Raw genomic sequence first — 26,797 nt, forward strand, 5'->3', positions numbered from 1 at the left:
TGTGCATGCAGCAGCTCGGAGGCAGCCAGCCGGTTAAGTTGCCCAGAAACTTTTTTTTGTTTTCAAGGCTCGTGGCTGCGGGAAACTTTGCCGAAGTGACTCGAAACGGGGCTTCGGCTCCGCGCAGGAGCCCGGCGGAGCGCGGGGGACCCGGTAAACTCGCCCCCCCCCTCCCTGCCCTTAATCAAAGTTAGCTGATGCAGACCATGTGTCAAACTTGGGAGCTTCAAGTGCCTAAGAGACCTGCCATTTTGTGCTCTAATCGACCTCTTATGAATAGGCGCCGCGCATAATGCTTGGAGGAGCGCGCTGACATTCAAGTGCGCGCTAAATGTCAGCGCAGGTTGAGCCCTGCTCGAGCAAGGTAAAGGAGCCCGCCCGGGGCGGCCGGCGGGCAGGGAGGCACCTGTCAGCCCGCCGCCGGGGCGCAGCGGGAGAGTAACAGGTTAACAGGAGGAAACTTACAAGGCAAAGCCCATGAGCCGCAGCGGCAGCGCCCGGGACCTGCCCCCGGGCAGCGCGGGGCGCGGGGGCAATTGCATGGGGGTGGGAAGGGGAAGGGGGCATCTTGAAGTCCCTGTAGCTGAGATTAAGTAACTGCTGGAGCCTCCGCCGGTGGTGGTGTTTTGGGTTTTTTTTTTTTTTGGGGGGGGGGTTGCACCCTCTCGGTGGCACCGAGCCTTCTTTTGCAGGGATGAAGCCTGGAGGAGGCGGGGGCAGGATAGGTCTCCAGATTCAAAAAGAGCCAGAGGTCTTTGATGCCGGGGAGGAAAGGATCCAGCTCTGCCTGCGCCCATCTGTTGCAGTTTTGCAAATAATGGAGCTAGACGTGTGTGCGTGTGCGCGCGCGTGTGTGTGTGAACTTTACACCACGAATAAAAGGGTGTGAAGGTTTAAAGGGGCTTTATTATTATTATTATTAGGATTATTTAAAGGGGGTCTGGTGCTTGAAAGGCAGCCGGGTTTGCCTGGGTCCAGCGGAAAAGTTAGTTTTTTGACTCCTGCCTTCGCGTGGCTTTCCATCGGGGCAGCCCTGGGACCGAGCACGTTTGCGGCGGTCGGCCGGGAAGGGTCCGGCAGCCTGTTTCCGTGCCTGGATGGTATTGTCGAAGGGGTGGCTTTTTTTGTTGCTGTTGTTTGGCGGAGATTGTTATGTCTATAGGAGTGTCTAGGCGGAGACGTGATTTGTCAGATCCCTTCGTTTCCACTTTAGCAGAAAATGAGCCGGGGAAGAGGAGAGGGCTTTGCCATCCGGGGCTGCCGTGTTGTGATGCGGGAGGCAGGGACAAACAATGAGACCGCGGGCAGGGCAGGGCAGGGCAGGGCAGGGCAGGGGCGGGCGCGTGTGCACCCCCTCGCCTCGCACTGCACTTTTAGTGCCGTGCCGTGCCGTGCCCTTTCCCCCCCTCCTTCTCCCGTGCAGTTTAAAATAAATCCAACAGGGGCCGTGTTTGCTGAGCGGATCCAGATCGCAGCGCGAGCTGCCTGCTTCTGGGAGGCAGGCAAAAAATAAAAAAATAAAAAAATAAACACAAATACAAAAATAGAGACTATTTTAAGTGTCATAATTAAGTTTGGAAGCCTTGTTTGGGCTCATTCAGCGCGGGGAGGCCGGGCTCGCAGCCCCCCTGCCAGGGGGTGGGCCAGGCGCCGCTGCACGTCCACTTGGAGGAGACTGTTTTCTTTGCGAGTTTAATATTAGCAACTATATTTTTACTTGGTCCAACCGGATCTGATGATTCCTGCGGAGATCCCCCCCCCCCCCCACCCCCCGCTCTTTGTTCTGTGTTTTGGTGGGAGGCGGTTAAGGGGGGGGGGGGGGGGGGGGGGGGGAACAGAGGCAGCCCCTGGCTGGCTTGAAATAGTAAACCTGAATGGGGAGGGTGGCTGGGAAAGTGGACATTGCAGCTTTAATTAACTTCAAGATGCTCCAGCGAGGACCAGAGCGTAGTAGTGACGTTGCCTCATAAATCTGTCCGGTACAGTGTGTTGCACTGAACTATTACAGTAGCACCATCGTGTTGAATATTCACTACCTATCCGGCAGCAGATTTGCATAATTGGATCTTTTTGTTTTTTGTTTTTTTAAATGAAACTCGTTTGCCAAAAACAAACCAAAAAAAAAATCCAAACAAACCAAAAACAAACCAAAACCCACGTGAAAACCGCGGCGAGCTGCATGATTGTACAGGGTTCAAACATATCCGAAAAGTAAGTGACCTGCATAAGTACATCAATAGGTTAAGTGCAAATAAGATGAGAAGTGCTTCTGAAAGCTGTACATTCCCGATGTGGTCTCTGGGGTTGTTTCTCAATAGCGGGATTTTTCTGTAGCCTCAGGGGTTTTAGGTTTTCTGTCTGCTTTCATAACTTTTTCTTTCCTCGCACACTTCTAGGCAAGGTGAGGCTTTTGCACAGTGTCTGGGTACCTGCGTGGATCTTGGGGGAGAGGCAAAGATTGACAAATTGTGATGCTTGGTATTTGGGTTGTGTAGTTAGTTGCAGCTGCTGTGGGAGCTAAATGTGCACTGCTTTCATGTTTCTGCTCATTGGGCAGCTCATCACTAATACTTCTGATTACTCAAAGGGGTGTGTGTGTGTGTGTGTGTGTGTGTAAAACAGTTAACTAACCTAAGCTCCTGTTTCTCTATACTATAGAGGCAATTAGTTTCTTAATGCAGTTCCCCCTCCCCATGTACTGTAGTTTACTAAGAGTAAAGATCACTGGAGTAATTTAAAATGCCTGAAATATTCAAGTGAATTTGTAAATGATGTGTGACAATCATCCCTTTAAACTAGGTGGCTAGTTTGTCATTCACTTGTTTTGTTTTGTTTTTCTTCTGGGAACAGAGGCTTGCAAATATGTCTTAATAATAAGATCCTAGTTACTGGAGTGGCATCAAGATGAAGTTTAAGCATCAAGACATTAAGGGCATTCCCTCCTGAAAGGGAGTTGTGACTCAATCAATATAGTACATAACTAAAGTGTTAAGGCTGGTTTAGTCCAAATCTTACACTATGTTTCTCTTCCCTTCTTGCTGAAGGCTGTTTTAGTTATGATGTCATTCTGATAGTGGAGAGCAAATGTCTCCTGATTCTACCATTAAACGCCTGGCTGATTTGCCTGATAATGATAGCATTGACGTCCTGCTCCTTGATAAATGCGAGCCCTGTGAATTAACTTTTTTTCCCCCACAGATGAGAGTTAGGTAGCTTTAGGACCCATGAATGTAGCTGCAGTACTTGGACAGATTACCTCGAACCTTCTCATTTCTGCAACCACAACCCCCTATCCTCCCTCCCCCCAAATCTCTCCCTAAACACCACTTTTATTATAATGCAGTCTGGGCCTGATCTTCAGAGCTGCTGAGTGTCTGCAGTTCTCACTGACTTTAGATGGAGTTTGGGTGCTTGGCTCCTCTGGAAATCAGGCCCTATGTTCAGTAGACAGCTGATCTGTTTTTCTTAACTTTGACAACCTGAGAGGGCAATCTGATTTGTAGTCAATACAAAAGCATTCTGAACAGCTTGTTGTTTGTTGTCTTAATATATTGTCTAGTTTTCCTTTTATTATTCGTGGTTTTTTAAATTCACCTTTATCAAGGTTGTAATATTTGTTGTCATTTACGCTCTCAAAGAAAATAATTGTAAATGAAATCAATCTGGTTCTCAGGACAGTGTAAACAGAAAACAGACCAAATTGGGAACAACCACTTAACGTATTGATTCATGATTCAGGGCATTTTGTAGGAGGAATCTTACTCCAGTTGATCCCTCTTAATACTGGGGACAGTTTGTGGTACTTGCTCTGTCTTCAGTTCTCTGAGTATGACTTAATGTTTATATTGTTGCAAGTAAAATGGAGCTTAATGTTAATTGTTTAAAAATGTGCACTGTTTTAAATTCTTTTTCATTTACTGTTCTGAGGATGACAATTAACTTAACATCTGTATGTGTAAGAGAGGTTCATTCCTATATTACATTTGTCGAAAATGCATCCAAAATCTTTTCAGACTCAAACAGTGTTTGGCAAAAGTGTCCCTGAAGATGCAAGCCATTATTACAGAAATGCTGCATTAAGATGCCTTTAATACCTTTGCAATTACTTTGTCTACTGTATGAAAGAAAACGGAATTGTTCTTCAGGCTTCTTAACTTCTGAGCATACTTGAGATCTCTAATGCTCAGCAAGTTGTCCGCCATTGTCTTCACCAAAGACTTTTACAAAATGAAGAGGCCGATTGTCATATTTTTGTCCATGCTAGAGGCGAATCACCCAACCCATTCATTATCAGAAAGGAAAGTGAGTAGTCTGGAAGTTGCAGCATCACTACTACTGTTTAGCTTGCAGCAGTGAAGGCAGCGCTGAGATTAGAAAGTGTGATCTTCAGTACAGAAAGCTGACACATTAGGTTGTTTACCCACCATGGGAGCCTTAGGTGACCAAAAAATTTGCATTAGAACAGACTGTAAAATCCACTAGTCCATTAAAAAGGGCTTGCTTGTTTCTTAGGAAGCACAAGTTTTCCTCAAATGTAAGAAAATGGGTATAAGTTATTTTTCCAAATGTTGCCTTTTCCTTAAAGTTGGCTGTGAATTGCACAGGTGTCTTTAGAGTGCCTTGAATAAAAAAGGCATTTGCATGGATTTATAGGAACTTTATAAAAAAAAAGAAAAAAGAAAATAGTAAAAGGATTTATTTTTCAAGTTTGAATGAGGACAATTACAGCTTTTTAGCATCTTCTGATTTAGCATGTTTTGGTAGGATTTATAAGTAAATTTAAATCTTAATTTCTGAATTTCTCTCAGATTTATGAATAGCTGTATCTAAGCTCTTCATAATGCTAAAAACAGTATGATATTTGGAATGCCATTTTCATGTAGTCTTATTCACACCTTACATTTTCTTCGTATCTCTTACCTCGTTCTCTTTAGGGCATTTTGCGTCTCTGTTTCAAAGGTGTAAGCAATTTGGATTCAGGAGAGAAGCAAATAGAGAAAAATAGAATATGTATTTTCCCCTTTATATAAATATGAATAAACTTATTTCTGGCAAAAGAAGATGAAAATCCAAATTCTTTCTAATGAAGACACTCTGGGCACAGATGTTCACAGAACAAGAAGAAAGAATGAATTACTGTGCAAGAAAATCTACTTATGTAAAAGTAAAATAATTTGAAAATGTTTATTGGATGATCCTAGGGACACTGTAAAAATGAGCCGTGCTCGTGTAAAGTTAGGTGACTGAATGGTACATGCAATTGGTAACAGAATAAGGAACTTTTTCTGACTCAGTCACTAGACAGAATCTGACCTTGGACAGAAGGGATTGAAAGCAGTAGTGATCAGATGGATGTTTGGTGCCCAACATGAAAAAAATTAGTGGTGTCAGTCCATTTCTTAGTGTATCACAAAACCCACCGTGGCACTTAATTTTATTGCCAGGTTCAAGCAACAAAGCTAAACGCTGAATGAATGTGGAGATTAGAAGTTACCTTTTCGTTTCCAGCAGCGATGCAGGTCACGGAAGCAGCACATTGGTAGGGCGAGGAGGAGAAATCTGCCCCTCCTCGGCTCTCCCAGTTCTGTACACAAACAGAGGGCTCCCAGCAGGGAGAGCCTCCAAGACTGGAATCTTTCACAGGTGTTAAAATTCACTTAACATTTCAGGTGCATCTCATGGACTTGCTCGATAACCAGATGCATCAAAAAAGAAAAAGACTTGTGGCAGCCTAATTATAATCATCTTAGTAAGCCGTGCTTTTGGGGCCTTGAAAGTGTTTTGAAATCACTGATTTTTTTTTAATAGGTCTTAATCTAAATACACTATGCAAGATTGTTTTTAAAGAGCTAAGTTCACTAGGTCAGGTAGAACTATATTAAAGATAAACAATCCTGTTATAAATACCACTATAGTTTAAACAAAATTTTAAAAAATCCAGTTAAAATAGCACCAGCAGCATCAGTGTTTGACCCCTTTTGCACTGTATGCTGGCGCATTTATGATCCCTGGTGAGAGTCTTTCAACAAAAGACAAAATAAGGCAAATCTTTTCATATAAATTGTAAAATAAACAATATTGTTTTTTATGGTAGGACTTTTCGTTGATGACTGTAATATACTGTAATTCTTAATAACAGTAATGGGGTGCTTAGCCCTGGGGTAAGTCCCATTTTACATCTGGTTGAGCAACTGCTTCAACCACATGGGACAGTCCTTTAGTTCTCACTCCTTCCCCCTAATCCCTAATTTTTCCTAAATTTGCCTGCGTACATGTCTGCCCAGTGCTTGGCTAATAGAGCATGCTCAATCTACATACATGTGCTTACATGTCCACAGTGCTAAGGCAGGGTCAACAGTGCTGTCCCCATATGTGGCTATATATTAGGCAAAGAGATACACAATTCCACTGTAAGAGCACATTCCCACAAGTGGGAAATGTGTATTTTACCAGGGACAAATGTGTGCCGCTGCTATTTGTCCCCAGGAAACCCCTGCGCACACGTGCTGGTGCGTAGCATGTTGCCTCGGTAGGATGTGGGGAGGCTGGGGCCAGCACCTGGGCTGGCCCCAGCACCCTTACCTGAGATCCTGGGGGCACATGGGGGCTGCAGCTGCAGCTATCCTGCAGCAAGGAACCTGGCTGGCAGCTGGAGTGTGGCTCTGGCTAGCCAGGCTCTGGTTTTGGGTGTGCAGCGCCGCCACATGCGCCGCCCTGCAGGGTTTTCTGATACCAGGATCTCCCGGTGTCAACCCCCAGCCCATCCAAATTGCAAATGAACCGTGTGGGGAAAGTCTGCATGTGCAGTGTGTGCGGTGGGTGGCACCGCACACAGGTCCACAGTGTTGCATGCCACACGTGTGCGCTTGTCTGGACGTGCTCTAAGTGGCTAAAGTTGGTGCCTATGGTAGAGGAGCCCCAAATTAGAGTCTCCTTTAGACAACTGGAACCCAACTCAGTGATGATGTGATGCAGTTTCATGGACGGCAGAAACTGGATGGGGTGGTGAAATGGCTAGACAACAAGTCAGTGACCAGAGAGTGAAATCAGGCACTCCATGTTGCCTAGGCACAGTGAATGTGTCCTGGGCCTGCTGATGTCGAAGGGAGTGTTTTTTCCAACTTTCTTTGGCCACGATTTCAATGAATGTGACTGAGATTTAAAGGAACCATGACTCTTTATTCCATCCTAAGTTTGCCTCTGCCTTAATACTACTTTAATTATAGTTGCGTTTATTATACTTTTTCACTCTGGTAAGCATCGTGTTTCTCGTTGGAGCCCTTCCCTCCTATTTTATGTCCTGGAGATGTTCTGTTGCAGTGACCGTCCTTCTCTTTGAGGATGACTGGAGCCCTACTGAGCTCATCAATACTGCTCTTCAGTCAGCTAGAGGGGGTGTTATGGAGTAACACATTGCAGTCCCTCGCAACAGGGGCTAAATATATTGCCTCTTCAGTAGTTCTGACTCCTGCTGGTCTTGGAAGTGAGAGTCTGGAAATCAGACCTGAGTAAACCGCGTGGCAGTACCACACTAGGTTGCAGAGGAGGCCTTACATTTATTTTTCTAAATGATAGTATAATTTGTATTAACATTTTATTTCACTGTCATAAATTGGTCTCCATAGATTTGCGCTGACATTGTTACCTTCAATCTTGTCATTGTAATATCATCCGTCACAGATGGTAGGCATAGGTATATAATATGTCCCCTTAAAATTTAAGAAACACAGAGTAAATAGGAAACTTGGGCAGAATTACTTCATGCAAAGGGTAATAAACATATGGGATAAGTTACAGGACAGGCAAGAGAAGCAAAAAATATAAATGAGTTCAAGAGAAACCTAGGTTTGTTGCTGGAGAAAAAAATTCTTAAGAAGTCTGGTGGAGAAAGGGAGATGTGGATTAAGTTTTAAATTAGAAAGGGCTGGCATGTTGGCATGGCTCTTCATGTTCCTAAGACTGCTTATTTTTGATAGAGCTGCACGTATGTCCAGTGTTTTGATTTCATATTCTTGTGCAGTGGTAACATCATCTCTGTAGACATGCGCTGCGATTCTTGAGAGCTCCGTAATAGTCCTAAGTTGTAAGGCTGTGTAAAACTCAGGGCTTGTTTATATCAGATGTTTTGTATCACATCATGACAGCAACACAGGTGCAACAGTGAAATCCCTTGCGCAAATCAGCTTTGCTGAGGGAAGAAGTGACTTGAACTGCTGTATGTCTGTAACTGGCTGGTATTTTCTACACTGGGGGTGAAAATCTATAGGAGGGGGTTGCTTTGGTGTACCCTTCTGCAGCTACATGGGTGAAAAAATCTCTAGTGTAATCAATCTTTCCATGTGTTTTTTTAAAAAGGTTTTGTTTGAGTACTTTTACTGATTTCAGTCTGCATGACTTCTCCTGAGCTTCTCTTTGAACAGTGAGTTTGCTCAAACCCTACATTTTGAACCGGCTGTTGCTGCACTTGGCTTTGCATCAAGACAATGTTTAATGCAAAGAGTTTTGATGGAAAACTATAGGTCCAAGTTCAATGAGAAAGTGCAGGAAGATTAGTGAAAAATTGGGATCAGTCTGGTATGCCTTTCAAGGGCCTGACACTGCTCTCGATGAAAACCAATAGACAATTAGCTGATTTTGGTCAGACCAGGGCTGGGCCAATAGGTCTAACAACCTCCCCAAGTCAGGCGAGGGAGGCTTGTGTAGATGCTCATTTAATTGTGGACACCATTCACAACTAAATTGTTTTTAGTATCATGGATACATGTCCTCAAGCAAGTGTGAGAGATTGTGTTTGAATCAAACTTTTTTCCGGTTTCATTATTTCAGTTACAAAAAGAAAGAAAGAGAAGGATCTCAGTCTCTGAGAAGGCAAAGGGTGAAGGGATCTCTTCTTCATAGCTTCACCTGGACTATGCTGCAGTAATGGCATTTCTCTAGGTATTAATAAAATCAGCGGGACGAGAAACTCCAAAATTTTGGTCCAGCTCTATTATAACATAACTTGTATCAGCTACTGGAATTTTTTTGCTTTCGTCATTACTGTTGTGGAAGATGTTACTATCAACTCTTTTGAAAATAGTTCGGGTTTTTTCAAAATATTCTTTAATTTTGTTAGAATTGATAAGAATCTCTGTTGTATTAAATGCAAAAACCTACATGAACGAGTATTTTCTATATACAATACCTGAATCTTGCACATGCTGTTACGTAAATTAACAATAGGGAAAATAAAACCACCTGAGATTTTTATTTTATTTTTTCTTTATTTTACTTCTGGTAGTATCTTTAGTTTGCCTGGTACTTCCCAAACACAGGAAAAAGCATCTTTCTGTCCAGAGCCAGTTAGAAACTTTTGTGTGTGTGTGTGTGTGTGTGGGGGGGGGGGGGGGTGGGGCGGCAAATGATGATTATGTGTGGTGGGGGTGGGGGGGGGGGGGTTAGGTCAGCAAATGCTGATTCATTGAACCCCAACTAATAACAACATGGGTATAACAAAACTTTCATGGAGAAGGGTTTCTGGGGTCCAGAGTGGAATTTTTGGTTCAAATCAAGAAAGAGAACCTTTCTCCACCTGACTACAGCCACTGGGCACTCACCTGGGGTGCAAGAGGCTTAGCTTCAAATCATTCCTGTTGTTCCTGATACGGACTAGGGACTCTTATATTCAGGGGTCTTGCATCACATATAAGTGTCATAACCCCCAGCCTCTAGTCATTTCCTACTCAAGATGATTTGGAAATATATAAATGTTCACTGGGTCAGAGTGAGTGGCTTTAACCTGGTGGTTGTGGCACTCAGGTGGGATGTGGGAGACCTGTTCAAAATTAAGCAGAACAGACTGCATCTACACAAGATGCTACTGTGCAGTGGTTACTGCGCATGTGTTAGTAGTTGTATAAACAAGTGCCAAAGAAATGTACAGTAACCTGAATTACTGTGCAATAGTGCCGGCGAAAGCCTTTTTGTGACACTACTGCACAATAGCCTAATACTACTGCCCAGTAGCGTCATCTGATGGCTTTTGCCATGCGATGTTTCTGCGCAGTAGTATCAGGCTACTGTGCAATCGGTGTCTTGTGTAGACGCACCCAGAGATACCTGGTTTGAGTTCAGGTAAGTGCCCTAGCCACCAGGGTAGTAGGATCAGTGACGCAGGGTGTCAGTGTTGAAACGTGTATGAAATCCTGGGAGAGTGAGATGGGAAGCTCATGTACTGCCCGGTCCTGTTTCTGCCTCATAGAAAGCACAATATCAAGGACTAGCAAGGAGACCCAGGGATGTGGGGCTTGGAGCCAATAAACAGAAGAGTGGAAAGGTCAGCTAGGAACAGGCCACATCTTGATAATACACACCACGAATAGCCTATGGATTTTTGTTGCTACTGTCACCCAGTTTTTTTCAGAGCAGAACAAAGCCGATGTAGAGGCCAGTCTCCTGCATCTCTCTTTATTTCCTCTCCTTCTCCTCTCCCTGACTCCTTATCACTGGGTGTGTGGGAGATGTGGGTTTAGGCCACTATATCATAAACTCCTTGGGGAAGAGGAACTATCTCAGTTCTATTTGTACAGCATTGAGCACATCGAGCCTGGTAATCAACTGGCAATAATAATACTGTGTGGCTACAGTGTAATATCACATAATTAGACATGACGTGCCTTAGGGGATACAGCTAGGCAGCTATGTGAATACTTCCATTCCCATGAAGAGACTCCCATTTTTTTTATGGAGAAACCTCATAAGGTTCCCCACTTCAGAGTTTCCTTACAAGCCTCTTTTCAAGGGAGGAGGATTTGTTTGGGCTCTGGAATGGGAATGAGGTGAGACTCCAAGCAGAGGGGAACCCCCATTTCCTTTGACAGAGACATCAACTTTGATAGCTCTTGTCTCTTCAGACACCCTTGTTTCATTCAACTTCTCTGGCAGCAGGATTCTGGCAGATCTCATGCTGCATTGGTTGGTTCCCCTTCTGGCTGCTCTATAACTGCAATGGAGGGGAGCCAGGGGAATAAATATAGCTCTGATTTCCAGTAGTAACCCCCTGCCAGATTTCTACACAGAAACCTGGGAGGTCAGCAGGGGGAGAGGGAAAAAGGAAGAGGTAGTTATGGAGCTTGGACAGGCACTGCTTGGACTTATCCAGCAGAGGAGCATGACTGTAATGTAAGGGAACAAGGAACTGTATTGCAGTGTGGGAGCACACCCCTCCTTTTCCATGGAGAGAAGAAGAGATCTGGCCATAACAGGGATGGTTTGCACACTTATTTTCAAAAGCAATTTCCATTGGCTGCCCTGTTACCAAGCAAGTGAATTAAATTTGAATATTTGTCTAAAAAATAAACTTTATTTATTTGCAAATTTTGTTGTTTTCTTTTATGCGCTTTACCCTGTTTGGAAAAATGAAATCAGTCTAGTCGGTTTCTCTTTTTGTTTCTTGCCCGTTTCTCTTTGGCTGCCATGCATTTGCACAATGCTGCAACGCTTGGCCAGCAAAAATGTTTACAACAAAAAATGTTTTCAGTGGGATTAAAAAAGGATCATGGAAACATTTCTATTGGTCTTGGATTTTTTGTAACCTTGATTTTACAAAACCTAAATTAACTTGACAGTGTCTAATTTTATCTTTAAAACTGAATAATATGTTTCTGATATAGCTGTCAGAGAAAATAGTAGCAAAAAATACTCTCTTATGACCTGATTCAAAGTCCATGGAAATACAATGACATCTCACTGTTGACTTCCATTGTTTTCAGACCAGGCCCTTAACCTGTATTTAGGAATATCTGTTATACTTTGGTAAAGTAGACTTAAAAATTGACATAAGGAGAACTTGTTTTCTTTAGGCACTTTTTTTCTCTGCAGTGAGAGCAGGACTTAAACTAGACAGGGTTATATCTGCAGCCCATATGCAATAGTAATTCTCATTGGAGAAAACAAGGACTGTTTACGGAGAGCTTATAAAATCAGTTCCTTGGAATGTTCACTATAATAAAATATCAGCTAAAGGTTATCGTTCATATGAAATCTATTAAATACTTAAAAAAAATCTAACTGAGAATGCTATTTGAGATGTACATTCAGATGGGATTTTAATTATTTTGGTTTGCAATATGTTTGGTAACAAATGGCTGTTTAGGGGACTGTTTAAATCCGTAAGTCTTGAAGGCTACCTTATGGCTCTGTTCATCCCAAGTTTTCTTCCATGACTGCAGAGCCCCAGAAAGCAGTGGAAAAGGTTCATGCACACAATGTAGGCCTTGGCCTGATGTTAGTACCTAGGCAGCCCCACTTCCTTTTCTCTGACGTGCAAAAAACCACTGTATAATGCATTTAGAAGAATGAAATTCTAATTAATGGGCGCTATGTACCCAAGCAGGCACATAGCAAAGTGCATACTGGAGGTTGGTGGTGTTGCTGCATTTGCAAGGACTACCTTCATTCAATGTTTCACCAAGTAGCTACAATATGCTAGAGAAATGGTCAGCACTAGAAAAATCAAAATCTTCTGTGCTGGTACATTGTAATTACTCTTATAGGGTCAGGAAAGCAGATACTTATTGCCAACTTCAGTGCTTGTTATCATGAGTGGTCTTCACAAAGTCAGCTTATCAAAGATATTAGTAATTGTTTTCAGGGTCAGAATCATAGTTGTACTTGGGTACTCTTTGTTTATGTTTGAATTTAGTCAACAATATTCAGTCTGCTAGATTAGGCTAGATTAAAGCCACAATCCTGTAAGAAATAAGGTACTGTTTTATTCAGAAAGGTATTCCATTTTTTTTAGCATCAACAGACTATGGACCATTTCCAGTTTTATGATGCTAGCACTGATTTCTTCAATAGTAATAACTATTGAAATAATTTCACCCTTAATTTAAATATCACTTCTGTTCAGTGAAATAACTTGCTAAATGGAGTTGAATGACCGTGCAAACTATTTCTAGGAGATTGGTAAAAATATGGCAAATTATTTAAACAAATACATGTAACTAGATTTGGGAACCATTTGTTGATAAGTATGTTATGACAGTTTAAATTCTTCTCTTCCATGGCTACTTTGAACATGTAAAGAAGATTGGATGCCTTTACAAAAATGTTTAGTCCATTTGATGTATGGTATTCTTATAGAGTATAGCATTTGTTCATGTACCTCATTTAATTTAGATCATACACAAATGGTTTTAATATCGTATGGCCTATTTTTTTAGGTTGTGAGAGAAGATTTTCTATTCTGAGTTTAATTGTCCTGTCTGGAGAAAGTTGGTCATAGAGTTTAGTCAAACCAAAATGTTACGGTCCAGAAGTACAACAGAATTCTAGTCCTTTGATCACAACAAAGGTAACTTTTTGATGTTGCTCCTTATAAAAACTGATACATGTATTCTTAGAAGATATTTTATGTTATGATTAAAATAGTATATCACTCCCTAATTTATGATTTCATCATGTGTGCTTTAATTATGTTTTTACTGGAACAGAAATTTCTGCATTTTTTAAAATCCAGGGCCAGCATAGAATAAAAAAAAATGTGATATGTTTATGGCTTTGGATCTGCTAGTTAGTCTTTAATATGCTCAGACCCTGTCTTTTGTTTAATTTTCACCAGTGGGTAAAGCTAAACCTAAACAATAAGCCAGAGGGAAGCTGGAAGAAAGAATCCAGGCCCTGCAATGTGCTTTCTCCACTCCTGGGCCTATTAGAGCAAAAGTTTAGGTACTAGCACTCCATTGGGTCCACTTCATGGATGTTGTGCCACCATGTGGGAAGGCTGTGTCACCAGAGGAGTGTGCTAGCAGTAGAAGAAAAGTTTGTAGCACAGTGAGGAAGGGTGAGTGAATAGCTTAGTGATTATAGGAGAGTTTTGCATGGGTCTCTGTGGTTTGAAGAGCATTGCCCTTCTCCTTCACTGTATCACTCATATAGTCTTTTCTGATTTAAGCATATTGGAGAGGTTTTGTAAGACACGCTGTGAAATTTCTTCTCTTGTAGGCTTTTCTGCAGCTCTTTATATTCAGATAGCATTGTTTGAATAAAATGGAAGTAACTTAGGCTTGTTAAATCAAAAGCTATCCTTGCCTCAAAAGCTGCTTGTACCTTTAGCTGGATACATGGTATTACTCGGTTGTCTAGTTACAGCATGTAGAATTTAGTCCCCTTCAGTTCTTTCCATTTAGGGTATGCTCCCTATAGAGATCATTACGTAGTAGTAGTATAGCTTTTCTATATTGAGTAGGAATCATTAATTTCTATAGAAATAAGAAGGATTAACAGCACTGCATAGTCAATATGAAAAACCTTACTAAGATAATTTGTATTTAAATATGATCATTAATTCTAAACAATCTTTAGCCCTTATTGAGTCCAATCATTGCTGGACATTTAGGTGAAGAAGGCTCTTCTAACTTATTAGTTTATTATCAGAGGTATTGCTAACACTTAAACCTTCCGATTAGGGAACCCAGTTACCCATTATTCTATTAGGGCTACTTCTGCTCCAGTTAAAGTCCATAGTAAAACATCCATTAACTGTAGTGGGAACAGGATCCAAGCCCTAACAGAATGAGGTATGGATGGAGGCTGACTTCTGAGTAGAGGAGTATGCATTATACCCACACACCCAGATGCACAGGCACCCCCCCCCCCGCACTAACACTATTTTATCTTAGTATATTGTATGAAGTTTGTGTCTGTTTTCAAATAGCTGTATGGCATATCGTTGAGTATGCGTGTTTATATATACAATATAAAGGAAGCTATGTTTTGAACACATGATCAAGAAATTAATTTAAAAGAATAAAACACTTTTAAGTAGGGTTATTTACATTTTCTTTTTAAATTAAAGATTTTTGATCTTGTGGTTTCCTTTTTCGTTTATATGTTTGCAACAAGGCAGTATTTTAACCAAACATATTTAAAGTTTGGTATTCTGCAGCTTAGGAATTGTATTGCATTTATGAGGGGAACTTAAGTTTGTTAAATTATGAATAGTTTGTGGTTCCTTACTCTTTGTTTCATCAGTAAAGTTTCATGTTTTGTAAACACGAGACTAACATTCATGTAAAGAATGTCAGTTATTTCAAGTTGTTCAATGAATAAGCACGTTTTTACAGTATGATAACTCCACCTGGGTTTCTTCAGTTGGTCTTTTACTGAGCTTTTCTTTGTTAGTAAGGGGTGAATCGTATCTTTTCAAACATTGGTGCATTCAGCCCCAAATACGTATTCTGTCTTTAATCAGCACAGCGGTTAAACATGAAGTCAGTGGGACTTAAGCATGTGCTTAATTGCTTTGCTGAATAGGGATAAGGTTAGACATGTGTGTTGAACAGGGGATCCCAATTTGAAACTAGAAATAGTTGTCTATGCCTACAGACCTCTGACCCAGGTTGCTTTTGTTTTAGAAGCTGTAATCTATATTGCAGGATCCGTCTGTTGGAAAGTGAGGTAATACAGAGCCATATTTTCTATACCTCCATGTATCAAATTTAGGGTCCAGACTGCTTTAAAAGGTTGTTTGTGGTGTTAGCATTACTTTTACATTTTCTGGAATTTTAGTTCTTAAAAAAAAAAAAATCCCTAAAGCTCACAACAACAACAATAACTTTGTAGGATTAAAGGAGATTTCAGCTTTTTATTTCAGATCATTGTACTTTGCTTCCCTTTCTTTGCTAGAATGAATGAGTCGGTATTTTTTAATCTCCTTCCCTTTTACCTTGACTTTTCTGGCCACATTCCACAGGCTCCTTCTCAGACTAGGATTCATTCAAACTTCAGCAAAGCATCTCCCTTCTACAAAGTTGAAACTGGTCAGGAAGCCCATCATCTGTCTTGGTACTAGGGCTAACAAGCTAGGGTCACTCAGTGGTTCCCAGAAGGGAAGAAGTGGAACCCAGGAGTTTTCTGGCCTGGATGCATACGGTACACAACCTGGATCCATTCCAAGACCAGAAACTGAAAGTAAGGAGGGGTGTCCTAAGGTCTGCTGCCTGATTCTAGGAGGACTGGTGAGGACACCGAGCCTGCAATCTTGCCAGGTTCATGACTTGAGTTCAACTGGGATCTAAACTCAGGGAGCTAGGGTCCAAGGAGAGTGGGGAGCAGAGATTGATCTTTGAGTGAAATGGGAGTAAAGGAAGGAGCTGTGAAAGATCCTCAGAGGGTATTTGCTGGACAGGCCAGGTGAGGGGGGAAAAAAGGGGGCAAGAGGAGACCAGTTTGCCAAATAAAATCCAGTCTCCATGCAGTAACATCAGAGCAGGCCAGAGCCATAAAATAGCTCTTACTCCCACAGGTTATTTTGAATTAATATTTGCTGTTTTAATTTTCTTTGCAGACCTTGATATGAAAGTCACTGCAGTTTCCTTTCACTTTGGAACTCGGTAAAATAAAAAAGATCTTTACCAAATATTTAAAATTTGAACCGAACAGAACATGAATCGAAAACTGTATGAATCCTAAAAACGAGCACAACCAAACAGCCATGTCCTTCCCTCCCCACTAGAAGCTAGGGGCACTTTTTTGTCAGAGGACAGATTAAGCTCAGCTACTACCTCTCTAAGGGCTCTGTTGGCACATTCCTACTGCAAGCTGGGACTGTGATGCTGTCCTGTCTCCTTTGTGGCTAGGATGGAAGCAAAGACAGAGTGGAAAACTTTGAAAATAAAGTGAATACCAGGTACATTTAGCCCAGGATTAGCAGTTGGGATTCTTGAGTGTCATCTGAACATTGATTATTTGTCAGATAATGCAATTACACTTAATGGAGGGCACTGCTCAAGAGCTACATAGTTTAACTAGCACACTCTGTTTTATGCAGTGTGCCATGTTCACTGTCACAGCGGGAACGTGAGTGGTGTTTGACACTGGATTGCTATAATATCTTTCCAAAGCAGCCACGTATCACAGCACTGACAAAACTCACAAAACTTTCATCCTGTCTTTTTTGTAGCATCGAGCTTGCTTATGCTCACCAAAAGGATATGCTTGCGAGAGATAGTGTAGGGCTGGAATATTGCGTAGCGTGTTGTGTGTATGTCAGTGAAGTGAAAAGAATTTTACACCCTTGCTGTTGCCATGCAGTGCTACCACAGCTCGGAGCAGAGCACAGGTTATGTGGCAAATCACAGTCCATTATTGATCATGCAACAAACCTACTGAGGGAAGCAACAAAGCCTGCACCCCCAGCTCTAAGGTTTTCCTTCCACCAAGTGGCAGAAAAAGAAAGCCAGGTCTAAAATAAATTTCAGTTAAAAATAAAGATTGAGCAAATTGCACATCTCTGTCCTTAACTGAATCCAGACAGTGGTGGGGAGGATCAGGCATGGCCCACTCCAGACTGAAGCAGAAATTCTTCAGTGAAACTTGGGCCAGTCTTATGCAGGAGGTTGGACAAAGTAGATGTAATAAACCATCCTGGCTTTATAGGCTAAGGGTAAAATCCTGGCTCCCTAGAAGAAGTCACTGGCAGCTTTGCTGTTGATTTCAACGAGATGAAGATTTCATTCTTTGGCTGTATAATAAGGGACTGAAGCACTTCTTTGCTGCCTGCCCCAACTGTATTCCATTTAATGTTCTTTTAATGGTTTTGACATCAGCAGCCTTTGTGGAACAGACTGTTGTGGCACCTTGAAAGTCCTGTGATTTTGGAGCCTATGAAATCCCCTTCCAAAAGCCTGAGGCTAGTAAAGTATCCTGCTTTTTCCTTCAGTGAAATCATCGCTACAAAACACTGCAGTTTTCTTCTCCTTTCCCACATCAGAAATGTTGCTCGTAATCTTTCTTGGTCTCTAATGCATATAGATTTAAAACAGTTCATCAAAGAAATCTGACAGCCTAAACATGATGCTGTTTCAACTAGGTGCTTGGATACGATGGGGAGGAGTGTGCCATAAATGTCCAGGCAGAGAGAGTACATATGTATAACGTATGTGAGATGAGTTTATCTGTGCTAGGAGAGTGGCTGAATATGTAGTGATTTGAACTTGGATCAGTCTTGTATTAAAGTTGGAGCATCAAGTTGAATCAGCGCAAGGTGTGGGGCTTGGTTTCACTGATATGGATCTCTCCCAAGCTGATGTCTAACATTTTATCCAGACAAAGAGGGAAATCTCCTGAGAGTGCCCATTTTGATGGGATTTTCTTCATTGTAGGTCAAAAACCCGTAGGAAAGGCTGCAGCTTATAGGTAATATAAACCCATTCTAATTTCAAATATTACCTGCTGTGAAAAACATAGGGATGGATTCAGGCATTCACATCTGTCCTAGAAGAATTTCCAGGTGGAAATATCAGCTAGTTGGAGAATAGATCTGAAACCGAGCAATGGATCTGTTACCTTATTGGTTCTTGAGGCTACCAGTTCTATAAAGTGAAGGCAACCACTGGGAGTAGAAACCAAAACAGATTAGAATAAGGGTTTTTAACAGCATCCGTACATTCAGATTTCAGGGTCCCTGCCCTGACCCATCAGCAATGCCAGGAGGTACTTTAAAATGATCAGGTTAGTGGCCTGAGGAATATTGTCCCAGCTGCATTTACAACAACTAGTAAGGGGACCCTCACATTTTGAAAATGAGGTCTGCAAATGTATTTAACCATTTGTGTGGATGAATACTACTTGCATGTCACTGAATTAATTACCTGCACAGTTCTAAAAATCCTGGCTTGAGTGTCCTGCATTGACAGTATGACTGGAGAAAAGCAAAGTTTTGAATAGATAAGTCATTTGCTCATTTGAATATAGATTCAATAGGATTTATTTTGAACTTGAATAATGACAATACTTGGATTTGGTTGAAATATTGCTGTTGGAAAATTAACACAGATCTAAAATGCCCCCCCCTCCTTCCAAACAGTTTCTTTTTGTGCTCTTACAGTAGTTATAGTGAAGACTTAGAGACCAATGCAGTTTTGGAAATTATATCTTATAGCCAAATCTGAATTTCTCTGTGGGGCTGGCCAATGTGTGCAGGCTGATGTCCTGAGACTGGAAATTTCAGTGGAGAATGTGGTATTAGGATGTTTGGTTAAATCTCAGAGCTAAATCACTCTTGCGATATTCTAAAGTCCACAGATAAAATTCCATACTTATATCTAACAATATGGCTTCACACTTTTATTTTTAAACTCTTCCTGCATTCATACGGTAAGTCCTGTAACGACAGCTAAACTGAGTGTTGATTTCATGAAAAAAAGTTGTCCTTTTGTGAAAAAAATTCTAAAATCACATATTCCATCAGTGCAACCTGGTAGAGCACCATTCGTATTGTACAAATGAAAATGTGCTCTCCTCATCTGTCAATGCAGTATGCTGAAAAATGAGCATATGAAGGCAATTTGAGTGTTGAACCTTTTTTAATTCAACACATCATTTGGTTTCAAAATAGTTAAGTAAATTATATTAAATAATTGTAAACATTCCAAATAGTCATCCAAAACAAATCATATTTTGCATAATTGTAACTTAGAAACAAAATATTAAAATATAAATCAGAGACAAGTAAAAATTAGTAAACAAACTCGTGACTTCATACACATTTAAGAAACTCACTCAAGTAGCCTCAGTAGAAAATTATCAGGGTTAACTAAATCATTATGGCTATTTAGGAAACGGAATAGAATTGCAGAAAGTGTATCAGGTTAAAAAATACTTTAGAATTATTAGAATAATTTTATTGCTACATCTTTTAGAGTGTTTATTTTCTGCCTTGCTTGTGAAGTATGGTTTATGCAATGCAATAGGCTTTTTAAAAAAGTGCCTAGAACTGTGTTGTATGACCAATTATACAAATGGAATTTTTACTTGGAAAGTGTCTAAAATGAACTCTGCTCTTTGGCCTCTTTTTCTTCCTACTACATTTTTTTGTAAGACGTATCTTTAAAAATCAGACAAACCAGTTCAGAAGGAGTCTAATCTTCTTCCATTTCCCCAAAAATGTAGAGTAGGTTTATTACAATTTAGACTTAGGCTCACTTAGACTTGTGGGAGTCTTTCATTAGAAAGCATACAATTACAAAGCACACACTTTACATTAAGAAACAGTAAATGATATCATAATTGTAAATGACATATCCGGTATAGCAAACCTTATGTATTCTTCAAAAGAGAATGCAAACGATAGGTAGAACAAAGTAAAATCAATGAAACGACATCGTATGAATATATCTGGTTCATTAGTTACGGGGAAATCTATTCTGTTCAATTTCAAATCACATTCAGTGTCTGAAATGGATAAATAAAAAACGTTAGGCCCCAATTCTGTAGTCCTTTCTCCCCTTTGAGCCTAATGACAGTTTTGAATGAAAAAGGACTTAAGGAGTAAGCCCTAAATTAACTATTGTGAAGCATGATTTCCAGCACACACACTCCCAAATGGGTTATATCCATAAAGTAAATTTATTGAATGGTGTTTTTATTATATACTTTTCTACAATTTTTGATGCATTTTAAAACAATAAAAATAACATTACAGTTTAAGAGAGACTTTTCACTTACTAAATGGTAGAGTATACCTATCCATTCAAGATCTGAACCTTGTAAAATGTGTCAGAAGTTTGCCAGTCTATTTGATTGCCTTCATTGTATGTCATATTTAAGCATATTAAATAGTTTGGGGAAAAGGAGTATCAGGAAAGAATATGCATGTAAGACTTCCTCCATCCCTAAAATTTTTAAAGGGGTAACTGGTTTTATATCTAGAATGTTTGATCTCTGAACACCAATTGTTAGTTGATTAAGGTCAATGATAGCACTTATTCAGTCCTTCTATTGACTTGGATCATGTGATAAATGTGATTGATTTAAGCACAGAACTGCTACTTTTCTATTGTAACAGTCTCCTGTATAGAGCCAGGTTTTACATTAACATGAGATATTTATACTCTATTTAAAAGCAATTCATTCTTTCCCTGCACAGGTACCAGTACCATTAAACACATGCAGAATTGCATATTTCACCAGTGCCAAAGTGCTTGTGCCAATGTTAGATGTACCCTTTGTTTCCATTTGGATAGGCTGAGATTTAGAATAGCAGATAATAACATGCAGTGTGTATTATTGATGTTGTCTTAATTGTCTTATTGACAACTCACTTGCACTTGAAGAGGCATGCTAATATTAGATGTTTTATGAGATTGCATATATTTTCATGCCTGAAACCATAGCTGCAGAATGATTTTAAAAACGCAACAAAATCTTACCTATTAAAACCTCTAGAATTTCTTTTTATTTTAAAGTATATTCAGGATCATCTCAGTTCTATTTCTTACTCTAGTTTGTTCAACTTTCCCATAATAACAGATAACAAAGCTACTTATATTTAGAATATTTATTCTGAAAGGGAAGAATAATGCACCATTATCCCCCAAATAATTGTCTTGTGTGTGGGAACGATGAATTGGAATCATATTTTAAGGTGTATATATGTGAAAAGAGAGAGTGTAGACTTTCTTGCCCATTTCAGTGAAAGGGGAAAGTGTAGGTACACGCGCATAGTCTAAAATGGTGTGTTGATTCTGAATCTACCTATTGTTGGGCTGTGCATTTTTGGATTTGATTTCTTTTGGTGCAGGTTCATTTGGATGTTGAACTAGTTCAGTTACGGTTGAGTTTTATTTTCTGTTATGTAACCCCATGAATTTGCTCATGACATCATTAAATGTTCAAATCAATTAACAAGAATAAAACTATCCTGTGCATCATTGTGACCTGATAAATGCACGTAAGGACTAAGAGAATGCTAGGAGTGATCACTGTCTGAAGTCTTCAACATATTAAACATACTACAGTTGTCTGATTCTATGGGTCCTTCTGCCTTTCTACATGTTAGTCAATGTAAACTAACGTATGTTGTCACCAGGATTGTTCTCCAGCTGCTACTTTTTCTCATTCTCCAGTCTCTAACTTGTCTCAAGTGGGGTTCTGTCATGGATTGACCCTTCTTCTCACAAACTCATTGGAAAGTTGAACCAATATGTTCCCACTCCATTGTGAATAATCAACTCTGCAATACAAATTCTGCTTTTTTTTGTTTGCTTCCTTTGTCAAAGGAATTTCAGAGGATGGCAGCGTTCTTCAGGTTCACTTTCTCCTTGTTTTTCTAGAGCAAGTGATCTGATTGGTGTCTTGGAGAAAGCTGGGGTTTCACCCAGGAGGTAAGTAGTGCAGTTTTACCTTTCTCCCCAGAATCTGCAGTGGCAGCTAGTTGTTTTCCATACCAAGAATATTTCTGTACTGAGGGCATGTCTGCATGGGACAATACAGTGCTGTGCAAGCTTTCAGAGCTAGCTTGGGCACTGGAAGCAGTGTAACTACATTTGCATGGTAAATTGCCTCAATGACTTGGTATCTCTGTACAACATTGCATCATTCTGTGTCCACATGCTTTCTAGGGGGCAGAAATTTAGCGAGTGCTTTCTAGAGGACAGAAATTTATACTACAAAATTCATAAACAATTGCCATCTTTTCAGTTCTCTCTTGGCTTGAAGATGAGCCTAGTTCTGGCCACTTTTTGCAGTTAAGCTTTATTGTATACTCTTGAACTCACAAAAGGAAGGTGCATTTTCTTTCAAAATCACAACTTCGGAATGGTCCTTTCAGATCAAGCACTTGAATAAGGATCTTGCCTACTTTTTGAAGCATTGTCAGATGTAGAGATCGCGCGCTCTCTCTCTTTCATGCAACAGGCCAGGGTCTGAAGCCAGAGATTTATATCTCGGGGCGGGAAGAAATGAAAGAAGTCTTTTCTATACCTCATTTATTGAAAACATACTGTCAAACTGACCCTGCATCCTTTATAAGCCTTATTTAATCCATCCAAATCCAATCAAGAATCTGCAGTTTGGGGGTCAGATTCTCTCTGGTAGGGCACCAACCTTGTGTAAACCACTGGTGTAGTCTGGCCTTAACTCCCAACTATCTGAGCCTGCTTGCTTCCCAATCTTTAGAATGGGGCAAATAATTCTTGCCTGCTTTTGAAAAGTACCCTGAAACCTACTGATAAAGATAAGTGTAAATTATTTTTACATCCTTTGCTCTACTAGCATGAGAGCATTTGAACAGATTTGGAATTTGACTTGGCTACACCAGTGGGGAGGGGGGGTGGGGGGGGGGGGGGGTTGGCGTGTTCTTTCTTTGTGCTGAATTTCTGTATTGTCTGAAACCCTGCACTCTACATAAAAAACTGCTTCCCTTAAGATTTTTGTATTTTAGGTCTTGTTTCTGCCTCTCTTCTTGCAGAACTCGTGCAGCAGAAATTCTTTTCTGAGAAACAGTCCCATTTCTGAGACATAGATATGTTGTATGGGTCTAGTGCACTGCTAGCTTGTCATATCCTTCAGACCTCCCTTCTTTATTCTACTGTATTAGTGCACAGTGTAGTCAAGGCAAGTAATGTTCGGTTTGCAAGTTCCAGTCTGGATGCCTTCCTGAAAGATGCTGAAGAGCTCAGTCAGAAGTTATGGGTTCAATATAGAAACCACTTGGTGAAATGCTTTGGCCCATCATCCAGGAAGTCAGACTATATAATTATAAAGGTCTTTTCTGGCCTTAAAATCCAGGAATATCTTAGACGCAAAAGTGTCCCATTGGGTTTCTTCATGTGCTAGAGCTGTTTCAGAATCTGACTGTGTCTGTTTTCTAGAATAGGCAGTCTCGACAATCACAGATTTTTGGTACCCAGGGCTTTCCTGATAATTTTGCTTGAAGTACAGTGATGACTAATTTGTTAGTTACACCAAAAAGACATTCATTCTTATACTCTAGTCCCATTTACAGAGAAGACAATTATTAAAAGATGGAGGTTTTCCAAAGGAAACTAGGGGAAAAGGAAATGTAACCATTTTAGTGTGGTGAAAAAAATCCTTGTGTCATAAGCTGTGTAAAGTCTTCTTGGGGCAATGTTGGAATGGTTGATGATTACAATCAAGATGCATTAGATTTCTTTCAGCAGTATAAGTGTTGTAATTTAATAGGAAAGTTTGGGCACTCAGATCCTTAAAAGCTCAGACTTAAGACTCAGAGAAGCAGGATAGTTTGTCATTATATTGAGGAATTTTCAGTTTAGTAGAACTCCAGGGGCTGAGGTAGAAGCTGTGAACATGACATTCATTTCAACAATGGCGATGGCTGTGTATATAAACTACCCCATGACACTAGAAGTCACCTGTTCTTCTGAGTCCTGATTTTTTTTCCTAGTAGACCAAATGCAGCACTCCTTATTTCAGGAGCTATCATGAGAAGAAGACCTGTTATAGCAGATGAGATCAGTGGAGTGCATTCTACTGCAATTGTGCCACCACCTATTTGTGGTGTGATTATTGTACTCTTGGCTGACATGAGGAATTGAACCAGGGACCTCCACAGCTGATAGCCTGAGCTAAATGTATGGGGTAGTAGCTGTGGCTCTAATAGACTTGCATCCTCATGCCCAGCTAACATGCTGCACAGTGGGTTACACTAACAGATACCTAATACTCAGCCCACAGGGTGCATCTACACATGCACTTTACTGCAGTTGACTAATTAGCTCCTCGGTAAAGTGTCACTGTCTACATGAGGGCACAGTACATTAATTAACTCTGCTGTAAGATAGTACTGTTGGGGACAGTACTGTCCTATGGCGGAGTTATTAATTGTGGTGAAATGCACACTGACCTGGGGATAAACGGCACCTGATCAACTCTGGAAGAAGGGGGCCAGACCTTTGCCTGCTGTCTAGCTACATGGCACCAGATTTTGGGTACTCTTGTGCCCTAGCCAGCCTCTCCTCTCCCAGGAGGCTGGGGCTGACCCCACAAGCCTGCTGCCAGCACAGGCCTGCTCCACCGCAGCTCAGTGCTGCTGTCCCAGGTGCACATGTCGACTCTGTGCCCAGGAGAACTGTGCCATTGTTTATTTTGTCATCTTAATTTCACATGTAGATGCATCCACACATTTCCTCTTGCAACTGGACTTTTCTGTCCAGTTCAATTCACCACACTACAATAGTTAAATTTCCTTCTTCCCTAGTTGATGAGGAGAGCCTCTGCAATAGCAGGGTGTTTTGTATTTTCCTCAACATTTAAAAGTACTGGGAATCCAGAGAAGGGGGAAGAGAATGGCTCCTCATCCTGGTAATTCCAAAATGACCCTAGAGGCCAGAATTGCAGTTAGTGTTCAAATGACTTGAATTCTACCTCTTTATCTCCTGTGCCCATAGACTCTTATTTCAGAACATCCTTCCACATTCCAGATTAGGACAATTCAGCATTCATTTTGCCAAAAGAATCGTGATAAAGATTGACACATCAGATTATGTTATCTTCTGATACCTTCTTTGTGCCATAAACTGGTTAAAGTGTTCTTGGGACAGTATTGGACAGAGGATGGTTACAAACAGGATGCATTAGATTTCTTCCAGCAAGATAATTGTTGTTGTTTAATAGGAAGGGTTGGGTATCCAGATCCTTAAACGTTCAGACTGAAGGCTCAGAGAAATAGGATAGTTTTCATCTTAAGGAATTTTTATGCTTTGAACTTGAATAAAATTTGTAGGTTCTATGTTTAGTGACTAGGGAAAGGTTGTGCAGTTGGCAAATAGCTGGTTCTTTTGTGTGTATTATCTTATCAGATGGATCAACTCACTACTTATTAAATATTCAGGACTTGCATTTCATTTAAGTGATTCTCGTGTAGAATTTAATTAAATATATCTCAAATACATAGGTTTAGATTTGCATTTGCAAAAGTGGCTACTGATTTAAGGCATCTCTCTTTCCCCCCCGCCTTTTTTTTTGGATCTAGGACCTGATTTGTTGAGGTGTAGCGGTTCTGTTGAAACTGAACTCCTCTAGAAATCGATCACTGATTGTCCTAAGAATGAAATCCAAAAACCAGGGTAACCAAAATCTTGAGTCAGCTGAGGTTAATGGTTAAAATAGTATCAAAGAATGAACACAAGCAGAAAGCTAAGGTGAACCGCATTAAAAAAACACAAAGGTAATATAGGATGAATTAAAATTCCGGTCTTATAAACCTGGAAAATGTGTGCTAGAAAAAGTAGAGTAGCATGTCTTCAAAGGTTGGTTAGTGCTTAAGGTGACAGAGAAAATTAATGCACATGAATGACAGTTGCTCCTCAGAGAGTCATCAGATGCAATAGTGAAGAGTCTTTTTGCCTTGAATTCCATATAAGTTAAGAAAGTTGTTCATAAATGTTTGATGGAACAAGATGGACACTTGCCCCAGGTAGGTCTGAGGTTTAACCTCTGTCACAAATGGTTGCAAAAAGTGCATCCTCCACAAGGCCTATTAGATTTAATTTCCTAACAGGATGACACTCGAATGGCTAAATCTTCAATTTCTTTGTCTTACAGCTTCACTTCTCTGTTAGTAGATCTAGGGAGATTAGGTATGCAGGACACAGCCTCACTATGTACAAAGTTTGTATCAAATAAAAGGATTCAATTTTCTGCCAAGTTGGGGTTTAACCTCTCCTAGATCCTGAGTTGTGCATAATTAATGTATTTTCAATATCTTTCGGCATTTGACTTTCAGAATTCTCTCACAGAATTAATCTTAAAGATGTTTCAGTATTCTGCCTTGAGGAAGACAACTTGCTTTTAGCTCATGCCATAATTTTTGGTTTCAGTTTTTGGATGTCATGTATCACTCTGATTAAATGTCTTCTTCCTGCAGAAGGCCATTCTCATAGAAAAAAAAAATCTAGCTATTATCTAACAAATGTGTGGCAGTTAGCGTTAGCAGGGGCTAGTATCTTTTTAACGGCACAATCTCTTCCATTTTGTTGCATGTGAACAAAAC

General features: G+C 40.5%; 1 protein-coding gene across 10 annotated transcripts in view; it reads left to right on the forward strand.

Annotated features, from left to right (window-relative positions):
- ZNF536 (zinc finger protein 536) overlaps nt 1–26,797 on the forward strand; it is a 458,794-nt gene that overhangs the window by 682 nt on the left and 431,315 nt on the right. For 4 of the 10 annotated variants that reach the window (XR_003096428.1, XR_003096432.1, XR_003096433.1 and 1 more), the window contains exons 1-2: nt 7–153; nt 22,098–22,148. The exons of 1 other annotated variant lie outside the window; for it this stretch is intronic. The gene's annotated coding sequence lies outside the window, so the exon portion shown is untranslated. Of the gene's footprint in view, nt 1–6; nt 154–231; nt 365–13,203; nt 13,337–22,097; nt 22,149–26,797 lie in introns of those variants that run through there. 5 more of the 10 variants (XR_003096431.1, XR_003096430.1, XR_003096434.1 and 2 more) reach the window with 5 other exon arrangements.

Source organism: Alligator sinensis, unplaced genomic scaffold, assembly GCF_000455745.1.
Source record: "Alligator sinensis unplaced genomic scaffold, ASM45574v1 scaffold170_1, whole genome shotgun sequence".
Taxonomy (NCBI): Eukaryota; Metazoa; Chordata; order Crocodylia; family Alligatoridae; genus Alligator; species Alligator sinensis.